The sequence below is a fragment of the Balaenoptera borealis genome (genome assembly GCF_965194805.1).
Source record: "Balaenoptera borealis genome assembly, chromosome: 11".
NCBI classification, from domain to species: Eukaryota; Metazoa; Chordata; class Mammalia; order Artiodactyla; family Balaenopteridae; genus Balaenoptera; species Balaenoptera borealis.
This window is the reverse complement of record NC_138868.1, coordinates 70,904,563-70,921,396: the sequence shown is the minus strand read 5'-3', so window position 1 is coordinate 70,921,396 and position 16,834 is coordinate 70,904,563. Positions and strand designations below refer to the sequence as shown.

Here is a 16,834-nt window from a genome sequence, read left to right as displayed (position 1 = left end):
GTGTTGCTGGCTTGAGAGTTTGCTTTGGTTGCTAGTGGTGGGGTGGAGTAGGGATTCCTTTCCATTCTTTAGCTGAAGACTTAAATTTCAGAAACCCAGAAGCAGTGAGCATGAAGACCTTGGTTGAACTTTTTATTACTGCTCCAATGTCTTTGTACAAATGAAAGCAGAGATCCTAAAACTTTCCTTATATGGGATTTTACAGCTTTATGAAAATGGGCAAGTCTCCCTTTACTGTAGAATTGAGTAGGTATAAAATTTGGTTTCAAGTCTTTATTTTTTAAAAAAGTATATATGTATGATATTACTACCAGTGAGAAAAAGACATTTTTATTATAATACTTGATACTTATGCAGTAGTCTTCTCTGAGGAATTCAAATTCCAGCTAAGCGTATGAAATGGGTAAGCTAGCTTCTGGTGGAAATGTAAATGTATGGGACTTAATGCTACACCACTTGTCAAATACAAGAAATTGGGTATTTTCCTCAGTTTAGGGAAGATAAATTTCACCCCTTTTCTAGTTCTAGAAGAGTCTTTCCAGAATGTCAGCTTCTGGGAATTCTTATTGGATTTAACTTTAACACCAATTCTGTACCTGCGGAGGGAAGCATTGCCAAAGGTGTTAACTGACGTCTGTATTCAGTTGGGCTTTAGGTGAATTACTTGTGTGCTAGGTCTCAGTTTTCCCCTTGGTAAGACAGGGATCAAAGACAATATCTCCTCTTAGGAGTAAGTAGCCCCCCTCTGTTGGAGCAGTGTTGGTGACCTAAGAAGGACTCCCTTTGTCACAAGCACACACCTACATGCGTGCATGCATACACACGTGCACACGCACATACACACATACTCTGTCATTGACCAGACCCCAAGCCCAGAGCCTCATTCCTGACTGGACATCTCTGGAGCCACCACCAATCTCCCCCTGACCCACGGCCACAGACGCGGTCCTGGGAGTGAAGCCTCTTTAGGCTGTACATTCTGACCAGCTAATGTGTCTGCCATGTAGGCGACAGGCAGGAAAGGAAATAGGCGCGATTCAAACAACAACAGTTGAATGAGTGATGGTCTATTGAGTCTGCTGAGCCTTTGCAGGGGTCACCCAGGTCTCTGAGATTGTAAGGCAGTAACGTCCAAGGCTTTCAGATTGCATGGCCCTGTAACATTACAAAAACGTTTAGGGGGGTACTGAGATTGCCAACTTTTTATTTTGCTGAAAAATGGCTGAAAACAAAACCCCAAGCTATCACAAGTCTCATATTCATTGATACAAAAATGGAATGCATTTAGCTTTACATTGCTCTGATAAGATCTTGTTTTGCCCCTGAGTAACAAAAACATCTCCAAGGACCTGCGGCCGTCAGCAGATGAGCCTGGAACCCTGCTATAGAGGCTACACAGCCGGGTACGGAAGGGGCCGAGGGAGCAATTTTATGAACATACACGGCTGACCTGTGCTCCTGGCAGCTGCAGCCAGGCCACGAACCCAATTTCAGCTTTGAGGCTTCCTACTCCTGCAAACACACCCTGAGGCACGCTGCCTTCACCATTCCAGACCTCCCCTTTCTTACTTCACTGCTTCTATAATTTCTTTCTCAAGACTGGCACAGCCCAGCACAACATGGCACATCTAATGCACAAGGTAGTGTTTCCTCCTTCATCCTGAGTGAGTTCTTATCCTCTTCACAGTGTCACAACAAGGTGTGTCTTCCACAAACCTATACCCTCATGTTCTCTTTGTTTTTTTCGCCATTCTTACAAAGCTAATGTCATATGGACTGAGTCAGAAGAATCATAAGGCCCATATTATTCATTCATTCATTCATTCATTCATTTAATAAATATTGACAGCTGATTATGCCCTAGGCTCCACACCAGGTGATGGGGATATAGTAGTGGGTAAACAAGCACAGCCCCTTCTCTCATGGAGGGAGACCATGACAGAAACAAACAAACAAATAAATACGTATTTATAAAATGTGATGAGAACAGTGAAAAATCAGGAGTGTCATGAAAGAGTATCACAGATGGAGTAGTTAAGAAAAGCTTCCCTGAGAAAGTGACATTTAAGCTGAGGCCTGAGAGATGACGTAGTGGACATTCATTGGCTTTGGTCACCTTCCATCCACTTTCTCTTCTTTTGGTAACAACACCTGATGATTATCTTTGGGGGATTTCATTCGGGGAGTCCCATTCTTCTTGGGTTGGGATTGTGATCAAGCTAGGTCATGTGACCAAGCCAGGTCAAGCTGGCTTTCATTCAGGGCTTGGAATCTTGTGTGGAGTGATGCGAGGACAGAAAAAAACTGGAGTGGGCAGAGTGTTCTGAGGGATGGGTAGAGCCAAACGAATGCCTCTGGAGGGCTGGCTGCACCAGACCCCGTGGGGCAAGATGAAGACTTTGGATTTTATCCTAAATGCAAAGGAAAGTTGTAAAGCTCTCTTGAGCATGGGGAGTATATTTTTAGTAGCAACCAATGTCACAAAGAAAAAACAATCCACCGAACAAGCCAATCCAAGAAACAGTGTAAAGATCTTTGAATTGGTCATCTCAGTTTTGCTCTGAGCCAGCTCCAGGACCCTAGGAATTTGTAAGGCTCTTCTAATCTTACTTAGCCCCAGTGTCTTCATCTATAAAATTAGGTGGTAGATTAGTGGATCTAACTTCCCTTCCTTCTCTGATGTTCATGATCTATAGTCAAACCTTGTCAAATTGGACAAGGTGTCCATCATCAAGAAGTTTATAATAAAATAGAGAGGTAAGGACTTCCCTGGTGGTCCAGTGGTAAAGAATCCACCTTCCAATGCAGGGGATGCGGGTTCCATCCCTGGTAGGGGAGCTGAGATGCCACATGCCATGGGGAAACTGAGCCTGCGCGCCACAACTACTGAGCTCACATGCCTCAACGAGAGAGCCCACGTGCCGCAAACTACAGAGCCCATGCGCTCTGGAGCCCGCGCGCCACAACTAGAGAGAAGCCCGGCCCGCAATGAAGAGCCCGTGCACCGCAACAAAAGATCCCATGTGCCGCAACTAAGACCCGACGCAGCCAAAAAAATAAATAAATAAATAGAGAGATAAACACCCAACCTCTATAACACCTGCTGTGTTCCAAGGAGTTATAATGTTTAAAGTGGTTTTTAAGCTGATTTTGCCAGCTTATTGTCCTGTTGGCTGCAAAAGGATTTTAACCAGTTCTAGGCTCAGTAGCCATTCAATGAAGAACTTTGAAAGAAGGAATGACTTAAAGTGTGATACTCTGCTAAGCGGAGACATATTAACTTCAATTGAACGCTTCATGACAGAAAACACTAGTGAGAGTATTGACTCTTGGCTGAATTTCACCGAGACCTTGCAACTGTCGAAACACCTGTGTGTGATGTGTCTATCAGTTATCCATCGCTGCCAACACTTAGTGGATTAAAGCAACGACCATTTTATTTCTCACAACTCTTGGGTTGCCTGGGTCATTTTGGCTAGTCGCGTCTAGGCTCACTCATGTGGCTACATTCAGCTGGTGGGTTGGCTGGGGGTTGCTACAGCTGGGATGGTGAGCCTCTCTCTGTCTGAGTCTTTCATTTTTAAGGAGGCTGGACCAGATTTCTTCAGTTTCTTCACAGCGTTTCAAGAAAGCAAGGAGCGAGGCACAAGTGCTCATCAAACATCCCTGCGTTTGCCATGTTTGTTGATGTCCCAGTGGCCAAAACACATCGTGTGGCCAAGCCCAGGGTTAAAACACATCGTGTGGCCAAGCCCAGGGGGCTACATCATGGGCATGGATAGGCGGCGTGATACATTAGAGGTCCACAGTATGTGCACTTTCCCTCTTAGATATGCATTGCAAGATATGCAACTTTAACTTATAAATTATGGTACTCTCACAAAGACACAATGTACATGTTATTTCTAGTATAAGGAAGCATTTGGAGTCACCTTATTAAGGAACTGCGCCCTACCTCAAATGGTTCTGTTTGCCTCACAAAATTATTCATTAATTTTTTGCAGTGGTCTTGGAAAGTTATGTACATATTTAGAGGGAAATGGCATTTACAATTATAACGAATTAAAACAATCTATATTGCAGAAACACTGCCCCAATTTGGAACTGAGGCTTGCTAATTTCATATTAGCGGCATCTATATCCTCCCAACCCCTCTGCCCTAGCATATGGGTGCCTGTCTCATCCACTAGACCTCAGACTCCTTTGAGGGTAAGAATCGTACCTCACCAATGTTTGTTTCCCTCACTCTTCCAGCACCTACAACTCTCAGTGGATGCTCCCTAAATGCTTGTTAAATAAATGAATCGATAGTTGCCTTTCATTAAACACCTATATGTTCCAGGGACTTCACTCACAGACTGGATCACCAATTCTCTCAATGTCACAGATAAGCATCATTCTCCACAGTTTACAACTGAGGGGACTGAGGTGCAGAAAGCCCAAGGCGGATGGGCTGGGATTCCAGCCCAGTCCTGTCTGATGCCACTTCATTGCACTCACTGCTGTTTTATGTGCAGAGCAGGAAGGAGACTGTTAAAAATGAAAAGACGGCCTCAAGGTGTTGAGAGAGGGGCAAGGAGAAAACAGGAAGAGTCTGTAGACCACAGGGGCCCTTAAACATTGACTGCCTTCGCAATAAAATAAACACTTGTTCATTAAGATATTGGCCACCGAAACCCAGGGGGAAAACCTACAGGAGAGCCGGTTCTACAGCTCTTAAGACCAGCTCATAACTGGTCTTAAAACCTAAGACCAGTTAATTCTTCGGGGTGGGGAAGAAGAGGGACTGGAAAGGCCTTGCTCCCGGGGCTGGCTCTCTTGGGTAGGTGACAATACCCCACATACAAGGGTATTAAGGTGTCCCCAGATGAAAAGATAGCCATTATTTTACTTTTTGCCTATAGTTTTTATTACCTACTAGATTAGTAATAATAGTAACAGTAGCTACCACTTAGATACAGTACAGGTGGGGGTGGAGGGGCTGAGCAAAGCGCTTTACACACAGTGCAGGATCTCAATTAATCCTCACAACAACTCTATGAAATAGATTTTATTACTCTTAATTTATAGATGAGGTAACTGCCCAGGGAGATTAGCTTTCCCGAGAGTTCCCAGCTTTTAAGTGGTAGATCTATGTAAAACCTAAGTCTGTTTGACTAAAGGCCCTGAATAACATTGAGCTGCGGGCCTTGTGCAACTTTGGTGCTAGTCTGAAGCGCGGAATTGTGAATCCTATTTATTCATGCAACGCTGCGCAAGTGTGTGTGTGTGTGTGTGTGTGTGTGTGTGTGTAATTTACAAAAAAAAAAAAAAAAAAAATCCAGTTGGGGATATCTGTCCTCTGGAGGTTTAGAAGCCTACGTGGGTGGAGAGCGGCCAAAATCTCTACTCATTCATTCACTCTTTCGCTGCTTCAAGAAGTATTTGTTGCGCCCTTGGGTATTCAAGGCAGGGCGCTAACCTAGCCCTAGGAGAGAGAATGACGAACACGAGAGACGTGGTGTTTGTTCCCCAGCCCTATTTTACTTTCTCGTGGGCGAGGCATTCAGATTCAGAGAAGCAGGAAATGTATCGACCCAGGTGGGGCACGGAGGAAGGGCGCCGAGCGGCTGGCTGGTCAGGGCAGGCTCCTCGGAGGCAGCGGCGGGGCCGGGGCCGCCACAAGGGAGGGTCTCCGGCAGAGCGGAACCGGGTTGGGAGCGAGCCTTGGGGCGGGGGCGGCCGGCGAGTTAGGGTTAGGGCGAGAGGATTCGCCTTCCCGGCGGCAGAGGGCGCCTGGCGCTGCGGTCCGGCGAGCCGGAGCCGCCCGCGCGGACGCCGAGAGAAGAGGCGAGGCGGGGAGCTCGAGCGGCGGCCACTGCCACGTCTTCCCGGCAGTGGCGGCGGCGGCGCGGGAGGAGGTGAGCGGCGGCGGCGCGGGCGGGCAGGTGGGCAGGGAGCGGCGCGGGCGGGCACTGGGCACCGGGGCGGGGGGGTGCCGGCGCCGGGACAGCGCGGTTCCCGCCACGCCGGCTCCTCCTCTGCGCCGGGCGGACAGCCGAGGCCCGGGCGCCGAGCGAGTCCCGAGCGCAACTCGTGCCGGCGGGGCGGGCCGGGGCCGAGGGGACGCGAGCCCGCCCGCCATTCGCGGCGCGGGACTCGGGATCCCCGCCGCTGCGGGGCTGGCGCCGCGGCCGCGGCCGGGAAAAGTTGGGGCGGACAGAGCCCGCACGGGCCGGGCGGGAAGTGCGGGTGCGCGGCTGACTCCCGGGGCGCGGAGGGACGCGGGCAGAGGGGGGCCTGGGCCGGAGGCGGGAGACGCGGGTCCTCTGCGGGCGAGGAGAAAGGGGTGCGCTCAGGTTCTCAGGCTGGAGCGGGCAAGTGTCCGGCGGGGACCCCGCGAGTGAGGAGGGAGGGAGGCCCACGGGGGGCGGCCACTAAGGGGACCGGAGGCGAGTGGGTGGCGGGGTAGAGCGATGGGGAGTGGGCTTTGCCTCCTCGCGCCTCTGTTGGGGCAGACGCTGAAAGAGGGGTCGGGCTCAGAGTGGGGGACGCCTCTTGGCGTCTGAAGATCCGGTGGGGAGTTCCAGTAACTGGTGGAGGAGGGAGCGGAGCGGTGCTTCCTCTACGGCTTGGGTCAAATACCGTCCCTCCCGGTCTGCCAGATTCACCTCCCAGACTGCAGTGCTTTTGTCCTGGGGAAGTTGAGGAGGGACCCCTGAGTGGATGGGATATTTAGATGTTCCAAGGGGAGTAAGATTGGGCTGCATGAAATCATAACTGTTGCCAGGAGAAATCGCAACTCTGACCCTCCCCCAGCCACCCACCCATCCCATTCCCTCTCCAGTACCGGCAACGTCTGGATTCCTTGGGCTGGGCTAGCAGCTCCCCAAAGCCCTGCAGCGCATCTGCTCACAGGGTCCTGGGTATCTTGAAGGGGCATAAGACATGGCCTTTTATTCTCTGGGACTGAGGTTGGCTATTTCAGAAACAAGTGGTTCTGGAGATGCTGGATGCTTTATTAGAACAATCTGTGTGGTGCCCCTTGACAAAGGAGATGACTCATGTTAGCTTTTTTTTTTTTTTTTTTCTTCCCCCTCCAAATAAACTTCGTATTCAAGACACAAGTATGCCAGGTCATTTGCAACAGTGATAGAGCTGGAGATCTACATTGTAGGCCTTGAGCCCTTGTGCTAGTCCTAGATATATTAGCAAGGATTATGGCCTTGGATGAATCACGTCCTCTCTCTGGAACTCAGTTTCCTTATCTGCAAAATAGGGTATAAATAAAGAGCTAGACAGTCTGATGGCGCAGGAGAAGGTGACTGAGGGAGACTGACATCTTTTTCCTTGTAAGTCGAGATCGGCCACACAAAATCAAACTCAGCCTATTACAAAGAAATTAGGGTGGACTTAACACAGCTAAGAAGCAAGAAAGGCTGCATAAAGTAAAACAAAACCAAAAACTAATAATAATTGGTATTAGATTTACAGTATGGATATTGTTCTCATGCAGGCAGTTAGTGTACATGGCTGTCCAGCTGTCATTACCATAAAGCTGTTAACTGTGCTTAAAAAATTTACGTATGTTTCATCTGTGGACCTGAATTTTATTCTTTTGTTTGAACCTTCAAGCCTGGAGTAGATGCTCAGTTGGATGGGTCTTGGCTCAGCCTTTCTCGAAGAACCTCCCCAGGATCTCTCATTGCCATAGTAGCATAGATTTCCTTCTGTCTGACTGATGCTGCCATCCTTGTACCAACACACTTCTGTCATCTTTTCCGTTCTAGCTTGAGAAGTGGGGAGCTGATCCCTGTTGCATCTGGCATTTCTGAACTTCCCAGGTTTCTTTGCAAGTGAGTGAAATTAAGTGAGGCAAACAGTGCATTAGATGCAGCACATTAAAAATAGCTCAAGGTAATAATGTATCTGCCCCACCCCTATTCCCTAGACCTCCTGGGCGACCTCTCACTAGAACGTCTGTGTCACTTGCTGGCCATCTCGTTTTGGATGCTGAGGGTCATCACACAGCTGAAATGACATGGTTGGGTCAAACAGCACATTCATGATCAAGCCATGATGCTGGAGGGAGAGGAGGATTTTTTTTGTATTTTATCATAACTGAATGCTCCTGTCCTTCTGTTCTCTTCCATTAGTAGCTGTCAAAATCCATATTGGGTTTGACCGCATCATTTTCAGTAATCCTTTTCTGTCAGTTTCTTGGCAGCTGCAATTAGTGGTTATCTCTAAGTTTGAGGTAGTGGTAAAATTATATCCTCTCTAGCAGGTAATTAAGTTGAATCTTTAAAATATCTGCAGTTTATATGTGTGTGTGTGTGTATAAATTTTATTTTAGCTGAGGGCTATTAAATGAATAAAAATCATGTTGCTAATAATAGTTGTCATTTGAACCCCTACCATTTATCAGGCACTGTGAGGTGAGGAAGCAAAGCTTAGACAGGGTACAACTCTAAGTGCTACCACTGGCTTTCACAAGTTACTGATGATCTTTGAAACCAAATAGTGTTTTACAATAGTGGAAAAGTAATTCTTAACTATCCTACAGGGCTGTGATATTGAATGAGATCTCGTATATGAAAAGCAATGTGTAAACTTGTAAAGTGCCCTCCAACCTAGGACAGTGTTTTACCCTAAGCACCTGGGTGTCCCCAGGTGCTTAGGGTAAAGCTTATGAGTCCATGAGTCTTGATGTCTGATGGGCCTGGTGTACATGCTGAGCCCATCGCTTGATCCCTCTGAGCCCGATTTCCCCGTATGTAAAATCAGGATGATAGTATCTGCCTTGCATTAAATGAGATGCACTTGTGAGTTGCAGTGGGTGCTCAGTGACGGTTGGCATCCAGCCATTTCTCTCCCCTCGCCCATGGGCACTTGGGATAATGGGATTAAGTCTTCCAGTAGGAATTGTCCTCAAGGGAGAAAGGCTTTTAAAGTACATTTTTGTACTTACAAATAATTGTTTTAGCTTTTGGCTGCCCACTCCATCCTCAACACACGCAGTGAATATTCTAGGACCTACCATCATCTAAAAGGAGGGAATTGCTGGGACTGGCACAGCATTGTGAATCAACTATACTTCAATAAAAATTAAAAAAAAAAAAAAAAAAAAAAAGGAAAGGAGGGACTTGAACCAAACCAGAAGCCAGAAGGGACACGTCTTTGGTAGGAGGCTGAAGATGGATGTAGCTAGTTTCCCTTTGCCCATTTTGTGCCCTTCTCTCCTCTTTTATTCGTTTTGTGGGACAGGGAAAAGATACTGAGTTTGGGGACTTCGAGCTGGTAGGAGGCATTGTTAGAGCTGTAGTATAAGATGGGAGGGCAGTGCAGATATGGGCCGGGAAGGAGATGGAAGAGTTGACTTTGCCAGTAAAATCTGGACAGTTTGGTGTGGGGGAAGTCTCTGTTAGATGTAGGATTTGGCTAAATATGGGGCCAATTTCTATCAAGTGCTATAGGCTGTCTTGTGGGGCTTGGAAGTTTTTATGCTCCAGGCAGATTTTGACTGGTTGTGGTGGCATCATAAATGAGTTGCCATAGTAAGTTGTATGTGGAAAAGGAAATTAATTTCCAGGAGGGTGTTTGTTGTGACTGATGCCAGAATTTCTCTGAGAATTTTATTAAGATTCAGTCAGTCTATAAAAGTACTTCTTAGTTCTCTGAAGGTATTAATTAAGAAATAGTTTTTTTTAAAAAAACCAGAAGGGTCTCCTTTGTGAGCTTTTGAAATGTAATCTTCCTAAATCTTTGGAAAAAATGAAGTCTTTAAAAAAAAAAATCACAGAGCTGTCTATTTTAAAAGCAGTTCCTCCAAAGTAATGTTTTCCTTCTCTTCCCATCCCTTCCCTCCTCTCACATTATTTTGATAATGAGTTAATTTTGGTGTCCTCCACATCTTGGTAGCCTAATGTTTATGACCCTTCATTTTTAGATCTCGGATGTGCCTTCTCTTCTCCTGCGTTGACTCGTATTCATTCGTTATGAGGAGGTAGCACAGCGAGGTGGTGAAGGGCAGAGGGTCTGGAGCCAGGTTGGGGACAGGGAGAGTCGTGGCCATTCTTGGAGAGCCGGGCTCTCCTCAGCTTGGATTAACCCCCATAGAAGCTCTGGAGGGTCATCCTTTTATTCCCGTTGCACAGATGAGGAAACCGCAACCTGTGCATCTTCATAGTTGGGGGCGGGGTGGCATGTGTCACAGTCCGAGCGGCAGCTGTGATCTCTGTGATGGCACAGCCTGGGCAGGCAGAGGTCACGCCCACCCTGCCAGGGTTGGACTCCGTCCGGAGACAGGGGCTTGATGAAGGGCTGTGGTTTAGAAGGGTGGCTCCGCAGGCTGTGTGGAGTATGAAATACGCTGACGAGAAGCAAGGCCATCAGGGTGATGGACATGAGAGAGGATGAGGGCTTGAACTCAAGACGTTAAGATGGTGTCAGGGGTGATGGGGCAGAGGAAACGGGTCAGCATGAATGATGCTCAGTCCTCTGGGTTGGCGTTGAGAGAGGGGGGAGTCAAATCCTCTTTTCTCTCCTCACCCCCTCCCTGTTGCCCTTCTCATCCTCACAGGCCGGGTAGTGGAGATACTGTGTGTAGACTGCAAGCATCTCTGTAGAAACTAAAATTGCCTCCTTTGGTCTCTCATGGCAGCCAGAGAAAAGTGCCTGAGGAAAACCCCAAAGCGCCTTCCCCTGTCTTTGCCCACCCACCCTGGCCTTAGTTTCTGCCTTTCCTGGAGCATCTCAGGATGGAAGTCAGGTTCTCAGACCCCATTTAGAGAAGTGCTGGTTTGAACATTCAAACTTAGAGTGAAACTGTTGAAGGGGAAAAGCCCCCAAAGGAGGAAGTCTCCCTGGGGTGTAGTCGGCACCCCACAGTTCCCTGGTGGACCCAGTGGACCTCAGTGGCTGTGGTCCTCAGTTCTGGCTGTTCCCCAAGGGCTGATCTGCCTCTAGGCTGGGGTGACTTGTGGTCACCAGGCATGCAGGGGCTGGTCGGAAACGGGGAGTGGAGGTGGGCAAGTTCTCAGGGGTGGCCAGCCCTGCAAGGAGGGGAGAACACCCTCCCCTGAAGGGTGCAGCCTCGGTGGGGAGCCGAGCCATACTCAGGAGAACCGGAGTCAGAGCGAGGGGACGTGGTTGGTCCTGGTTGCCAGTGTCCGCATGTCCCCATCATAGGATGCACCACTGCCGCATCAGAAATATGCTGGTCCCATGCCCTCTCCCCTAGTCAGTGCCAGAGCCTGTAAGAAACTTGCCCAGGCTTCCGTTTTCCAGGTTGCATAATACCCGTGCCCTTCAGATAGTTTGTTCTTGCTGGGCTCTGGCCAGTTGGTCGGGTTCTGGCTTTGCTTGGGCTGCGTCCTCATTGAGAGGAGGCTGAGAGTTACTTTATGGGTCTGCCTGCTTCCTGGTGTCCGCAGTCACGGCCATCTCTGCGGTGAGTCACCGCACAAGGACTCCGCTCCCCTACTGTTTGATGGTCACCCCTTTCCCTCCGAGATGTGACTTCTTTTCCTTGTCCTGTGGGTAGCCCCCAGCCGTGGACTGTTGAAGTGCCCGGTGAGCGTGGCGCACTAACAGGGTACCTATTTGATGGGAGGAGAGCATTTTGTGTGGGGATGTCAACTGTCGGACTACCTCCTGAACATCATGTCCTAAGCAAAGCCCCTCTGTTTTCCTTTTTGCTCCATGTTTAGTGCGTGTGTGTGTTTGGGCTGCGTGTTTGTTTTAATTATTACTAGGAAGCCAGAAAAGGTATATATCAAATGTTTGAATCTACAGAAGTGTTACTATGGACAAGCAGAAAAAGTAACTGTATGTTAATCCAGGGTACCACTGATTTCTCTCTCCTTATTCCACCTTGTTGCTGTGTTTTGTTGGCAGAACCCTCTGATTTGTATACTGGTTCAGTTTGGATTTTAGTGTTGAATGTGAAAAGAGGCTGGCCTGGTTGTTTGCTGAAGTGGAGGGACTCGAATGGATGGGCTTCAGGCTGCCAGCCTTGGCTGTCCCTGCAGCCCCAGGAGCCTGGCACGCAGAGCCTTTGTCGGGAAGGTGGAGTTTGGCCAGGCTTTTTCTTTGGCTTCGCCTGGGAGCAGCTCTGCTGGTGACTGCAGGTGGCCTCCTCTCTGCTGCGGGAAAGGGAATTCTCTCTTCATCAGGTTTTTACTTTCTTCTCATCCTATGGAGATGAGAGGGAGGAGAGTCTCAGAAAAGTGCGTCCTGGAGCCAGGCGGGTTCAGGGCAGGACAGGTTTGCAGCTTCCACAGAGCTTACCCCAAAGTTTTCCTTGCATCCCGCATTTCCCTTCTTCCCTGTTGATCCCCATCCAGTCTTGTCATCTGTGGCTTAGAGACTGCACTTGAACTTTATCAATCACTCTTGGGAAGACCTTGGAGTGTGGCACCAAAAACTTGTTCAAATTGCTGTGTCAGTTTCACACCAGAACACGAACCCTGTTTCGGTGGTGGTGGTGCTATTTTTAAATCAGTTTGATGGCTTTTTTCTAAATGATGTAGGTGATACATGAATATATTATGCTCTTGCACCGCACCCTCCCATCCAAATAGTGGAGAAGTGAGCAGCAGAAGATGTGGAGTCCTCCTTCCTCTGGCACCCTTCCCCCATGTGCCGCCTCCCTGCTGGGCCCTCAGCACTAACCAATTGTAATTTCCATCAGCCTATACAGACGCAAATACATAGTTTTGTTTCTTTTGTAAGCATAAATCTGATTGCATCATATATATTGTTTCATTTTGTCTTTTCACATAATGGATCTTGTAGATCTTTTCTTGCATGTTGTTCTTCTCTCTTTTAATTTGTCTACAAAATATTTTATAGTATAGATATATCATAATTTATGAGTCAGTCCCCCATTGGTAGACATGTAAAGTGACTCACTAGTTTTGCTATTATATCTTCATACATACATGCTGTTATGCAGACATGCATGTGTTTCTCTAGGAGTGGAATCAGTATGCCACAGGTTCTACTCATTTAAACTGTTACAGCAAATCCCCACACTGTGCTCGCGAGGGCTGTACTGGTTTAAACTACCAATAGTGTATGAGGCTGCCCATTTTCCCACAGGCTGCCATTCTGCTAAGTGATAGAAATGGACAGTTGTTTAGTAGGCATTTCATCCATCACTGGTATGGCTATGAGACTCATTTGGCTTCCGGATCTTAATGGGGGGGGGGGTGTCTATCATAACCATGGAGGATGAGGGAGCTGAGCCCCCGAGGACCAAGGCTCTGCTCAGGGTGTCCTGCCGCCAGGGGTGGCAACGTGGCCCTGGAAGCCAGCGCTCCTGGTTTCACGTGCTCTCTGCTTTTCCCAGAGGCTGGGCACTGTAATGGAGCACTGTAATTTTGGTGTAACCTGCCAGAGTCTTTCTGCGAGCCTCTCCCTGAGGAAGGAAGTGCTTATGAGCAGCACGTTGATACCAGTTCTGTTCTACACAGCCAAGGCAGGGATTCCAGGCTGGTGAGCTGAACTGGGGGAACACATAAGGGATCACGTGATGGAAAATCAGACGCTCTTGCTTCTGAAATAGCCTCCATGCCTGTAGTGAAGCGCGATTCTGCGTGTGGCGGGGCTTTCCTTCCAGCAGGGTGGTGATCCGTGCCCCACTTCCCTGGTTTGTTATGGGAATATTGTGATGGTTTGTCTCTGAGCAGGGTTCCTTAGGAGGTGTTCCAGGGGCCCGATCTGGTGGAGGACACATCTGGAGGCCCTCACCTGGGCCGTCCCTGCAGGCTGAGCAGCCCAGTGGGTTTTGGGAGGCTCTGACTTACTGAATGACAGTGTCCTTTACCTGCAGTTCAAAGAGGGCCAGGGAGAAGGAGTGATGGAGGGGCAGCCCGGGGTGGTGAAGAGACTCTAGGATCATTTCCAGCTCCCACTCCGTCGTTTATGGCTGTGTGACTTAAGCACGGTTATCCTTTCTCCCTGGGCCTCGGTTTCCTCACCTGTAAAGCAGGGATAATATCAGTACCCACCTCACAGGGTTGTTCTGGGGATTCAGAGAGTAATGTTTGCAAAGCTCTGAGCGTATTACCTAGTAAGTACTCAGCAGTTGTAAGCAACTACTACTCTTATTTGTGTTCTCCTGTCCTTAATAAGTGTTTTTAAACGCACGAGTGAGCGTTACATTTGCTAAATGTAAAAATGCGCATCCTCTAGCAACGAATGTCAAGGAGGGCAGAGGCAGACCCGGATCAGCTGGGGTTGTGGGAGGGTAGCCGGTGAAGGTGGCAGGTTGGGCAGGAGAGCACATTTGATGTCCTCTTCCGACACCAGTCCTGCTGTGAGACACCGAGGCCCCAGAGCAGAGGCCTTCCCTTTTCTTAAGTAGATTGGGTGCTGCGGATCCTTCGTGCAGCCTCTCCCTTTTGTTTTTGAGGAGGCCGAGCCAGGCCCTGAGAGGTGAGGTGCAGCTACGGGCCTGGTCGTTCAGAGCCGAGGTGGGACCAGGTCTCCAAGCCCTGCGGGGCTGAGGCTCTTTACCCTGCTCTCCACGCAGGGTAAATGGGCCACGTGCTGCCCGTTTCAAGATGCAGGAAAAGAGAAGCACACAGTGTTGGGCGCTTTGCAGAGCCTGCTGTCTGCCGCTACTGAGTTTGCTGTGAGCTGAGGTCGCTCAAGTGCAGGGAAGGTAACAGAAGTGTAACCCACAGCGGGGCAGGGCTGGGGCTCACGCCTGGGTCTGCCTGGCTCACACTTTACCTTCTGCCTAGTCACAGCCCTAACAGTGCTGGCCCTGGGATGCCGTCTGTGCTTGTTCCATATCCCCGACCATGCGCGTGTGCATGTGCATGTACGATGGCAGGTTCGGTTGAAGTCCCTGATTTATTTGCTGATGCTTTACCCAAACTGGAGAGATCTGCAGGTTGAGTGTGGGGAGGACTGTACTCAGGGCTCCAGAGCAGCCCAGGCCGCCCAGGTCCAGGTGGGCAAGAGGAAACCTCACTCCTGGGAGTGGAGGTTGGTGGAGGAGGAGCCTGGTGTCTGCGGGCCTGGGAGGACCAGAGCTGGCTGGCGAGGACACAGGCGGGGCCTGGGCAGACTGCAGGGCTTCCAGAGCGCCAGGTGCAGAGGCCCGTGATATGAGTCCAGTAGTGTGTGTGGAAGTGAACTACGGAAGCAAGATCAGGCGGCCTGTGGTGTGAGAGAGGTTTCAGAGTAGCGCGTGGTGCGGGCCAGAGGTGCTGCCCTAAGAGTGCATCAGTGGCACGGAGACGTCACCTTGGCTCCCGGGGTCTGAGAGGGCCTCGCAGAAGCGGCGCAGATTAAAACAAGCCTTGCTTGCTCCTTGGAGAGCAGGTCGACCTGGCTTGTGATCCACCCTCAGTTTGCAGATGCGGACACTGAGACCCGGTGAGCTCCCTGGTTCGGGGTCCCGGCCCTGCCGAGGAGAGGCGAGCCTGGAGCCAGCCCTGCCTGCCCTGCGCTCCACAGGTGTGCTCACGGAGTGCCGCCTACAGCAGCTGTCTGCTCGGCACCTGGAGTTGCTCAGGGTTACTTCGCAAACGAGCAGGCTGGGTCCCAGGTCACTTCCGGTCCTGCCTCTGCTGTCTCTGGGCAGAGCTGGGACGTTAGCCCCTCAGTTTTGCCCTCTTGGAGGGTGGGTATAGCACCCCTGTCTCCCTTCTAGGCTTGTCTCTGTCCGCTCAAGAGCTGTTCAGCAAATACATTTTTTTATTCAGCTGGACGCTATTCTATGTGTCGGGCATTTTGCACCAAGCAAAGGATGTCAAAATCTTGTTCTCCTGGGGCTTATTTTCTCCTGAGGGGCAGCAGACAGTAGCTGGTTACCGTTCATGGTACGTGTCCTAGTTTCCTAGGGCGCCGTGACAGAGGACCGCAAACCGGAGGGCTCAAACCTCAGGACCTTACTCCCTTGCGCCCTGGGGCTCTGAGGGAGGCCCCGTCGCCTGCTTGTGCCCCAGCCTCTGGTGGTGCCGGCGTGCTTGGTGCCCGGATCTTGTGGCTGCACGTTTCTGCTCTCTTGCCTCCCTCACCACACGGCCTCTTTCCCGTGTCAGTGGCCCCTCTTTTCTTAGGAGGGCCCACCCCCCTCCAGTGTGTCCTCATCCTAACTGCGTACTTCTGGGAAGACCCTCTCTCCAAATGAGGTCACCTTCTGAGGTTCCAGGTGGACGTGGATTTGAGGGGACGCTGTCCGACCCAGAACGGTATGCGAGGTCGTAATGGCTGCTGAAAAGCCCGGGCAGTGCCTGGGGCAGGGGGTCGGTGAGGTGCTGAAAGGGGGTCCAGGCAGGCCTTGCTGAGCAGGTAGCGTTTGAGCTTCCACGTGGAGGAGGGGTGAGGGGAGGGGGAGCTGAGGTATGGAGGGGATGCGGTCCAGGCCGAGGGAACAGCAAGCACGGAGGCCTTGAGGTGGGCATGTGCGCCTGCCAGGCTGGTGTGGGGACAGTGGCGTGGAAGTCGTGTGTGTGTGTGCATGCACGTGCACGCGCGTGTGTGTTCGTGAGGCTTTGGCCTTTTGCCCCCGCGAGAATGGGAGCCACTGTTGAGCCTGCGAGCACGCCGACAGCAGCGTTGGCGTGTGACGGCCATTGCGGCGCCTCGTCCGTGCGCCGAGGTGTTTTGCGGCGATGGTTACTCGGCAGTTTCTTTCTGAAACATCAGTGCTCTGTTGACCCTTGATCCACCGCCCTTTCCTGTCTGTTCTCTCTCCTTCTGTATGCCTTTCCGCCCACCCGCTCCCCCACACTGAAACCACAAGCGTGAAGAAGAGAAAGTAGACAAGGCTGGGGGTGGCCGGGGCTGTTGGGAAGCCCGACACGCGGCAGCCCTGGTGGGAGGTGCGCCTTCC

The 16,834-nt window shown here is 50.3% G+C and overlaps 1 protein-coding gene across 1 annotated transcript in view; it reads left to right on the top strand.

The window, feature by feature from the left end:
* Window positions 1–5,745: 5,745 nt before the first annotated feature.
* The window catches only part of SMCO4 (single-pass membrane protein with coiled-coil domains 4), a 71,536-nt gene continuing 60,447 nt past the window's right edge, over window positions 5,746–16,834 (top strand). The window contains exon 1 of the mRNA XM_082340543.1: window positions 5,746–5,900. The gene's annotated coding sequence lies outside the window, so the exon portion shown is untranslated. The remainder of the gene's footprint in view (window positions 5,901–16,834) is intronic.